Here is a 1,930-nt window from a genome sequence, read left to right as displayed (position 1 = left end):
AAAACCATAAACTCTTGCAAAGGAGAATTGAAGTGCATGGTCGGCGAGGTAATAATCTTTTGCCCTCAAAAATAGGAATTTCGCTTTGTGTGTGAGTAGCCAATGTATATATATATATGTATATATATATATATATATGTATATATATATGTATATATGTATATATATATGTATATATGTATATATGTATATGTATATATGTATATATATGTATATATATATATATATATATATATATTTCTACTGTATCTCTCGAGAAAAAAAAATTGGAATAATATCATAATTAAAAAAAACAGAGAGTACGAAAAAATGGAAACCCTGATTTCCTCTCAATCTGAGCCGAAGAAGTTGGCCGTCCGTGGCAATTGATGGTGGTAGACGAAGTGGTCGGGGAAACGGGGGAAAAGCTGAGCGCTGGCTCACGCCGGCGGCATACACGTGGATGCATCCCACGATATAAAGCTCCCATTTCGAGGGGAGATGTCCGCGTATATTTTTCTATGCGGATTTGCGTCATCGTAGAAATTTACATGCGCGTCCGCACATTACGCATGTATACCTCGAGTGCACACCTCATCTTTTCCTATGCGGATTTACATCCGCACGGGGAATCTCTGAGCACGTCTGCATATGAGAGACGACGGGGATCACCTTTGGCTATAGCAACCTTAGCACGATCAAGCGGCTAGAATTACTTCTGCTCTCCGTCACTCTATCAGGATCAAGTGGCTATAGTTTGACCAACACTGCACGAGTGCACGATAATGGTCATCTCAAGGTGAATTTTGATGGTAGTCAGTCGGTGGATGGTGTCTCTGGAGGTGTGGGATTTGTGATCATAGACTGTGGGGATAGACTAATAGCCGCTGGGGGTCGTAGCATTTCAGGACCTACCGTTGTCGGGGCAGAGCTGCGTGCTGCTTGGGAGGGCTTATATTTTGCGAGGAGGGTTCTCGGTGCTGCTCGGGTGCTTCTCGAGGGAGACTCTTCGGTGGTGATCGACTGGATTCTGGGGGTGGATAGGTACGGTGATTGCCATCCACTCATCCTTGAGACTAGGAGACTAGCTCAGGAGATGGGTGACTTTCATGCTATACATGTGTATCGGGAGGCGAACAGAGCAGCTGACTGGATCGCCTCCAATGTTGCCCGGCATTCGGGAGGGTTTCTTTGGACATCAGTAGCTGATAGTCCCACCCCGTTGTTCTCTTTACTCTCTTTTGATATGGCTAGATGTACTCTAACTCTTTACTCTCTTGGCTTGGCTAGATGTACTCGAGTTAGAGTTTATATGAAATGCCATTTTTACCACAAAAAAAAAAAAAAAAAAAAAAAAAAAAAAAAAAAAAAAAAAAAAGGGAAAAGAAAAGAAAAAGGTGAAAAGTTTAGATTCAAGTTTTGGTAGGGGCGCGCCAGTCCCGTGCGGTAGTGCAACGCATGGGCGACAACAGAGGGCCCCAGTGGCAAGCCACTGTGAACGGACCCTTCCCCACAAAAAATTAATTTAATATCATGGTGGACCAATGGCCCACGTATCAGATATTAAACTGATAAGAACAGATACTACACTTGATCTTAGCCAAAAGGCCGAGAAAGGTATGACCAATAACGGGCCCTGTACACTCCTTTATAGGCAGTTTGCAGCATTCTATACCGTTCTCCACCCGATGTGGGACTAAATGACCTCTTCTTAGTTCTGTCATTCTAGAGGTTGATACATGAGATATGAGTTCAGATCAGCATGGGTTTCATCTTCTAATGTTGAGACTTTTTTTCGAGCCAGATCAAGATAGCCGGCAAGCCATTTATTTCAACTCATCTAGCTTCTAAAAACACTGATCTATGGATCTTGCAAACTCCTGTGTTAAGGATATAATTTTCATCATATTAGTTTCCAAAATAGCAGTGAGGGCATCATTTCGTCAGAATC

At 42.5% G+C, this 1,930-nt stretch overlaps 1 non-coding gene across 1 annotated transcript; it reads right to left on the bottom strand.

Annotated features, from left to right (window-relative positions):
• Window positions 1-1,402: 1,402 nt before the first annotated feature.
• LOC113463516 (U2 spliceosomal RNA) lies at window positions 1,403-1,600 on the bottom strand. The gene has a single exon (XR_003387860.4). It is a non-coding gene; the product is annotated as a U2 spliceosomal RNA (small nuclear RNA).
• Window positions 1,601-1,930: the final 330 nt, after the last annotated feature.

Source organism: Phoenix dactylifera, chromosome 16 (assembly GCF_051530095.1).
Source record: "Phoenix dactylifera cultivar Ajwa chromosome 16, Ajwa_hap1_PhDact_Kaust_v1.1, whole genome shotgun sequence".
Classification (NCBI taxonomy): domain Eukaryota; kingdom Viridiplantae; phylum Streptophyta; class Magnoliopsida; order Arecales; family Arecaceae; genus Phoenix; species Phoenix dactylifera.
The sequence above is the reverse complement of the archived record's forward strand: the minus strand, read 5'-3'. Positions and strand labels throughout refer to the sequence as shown.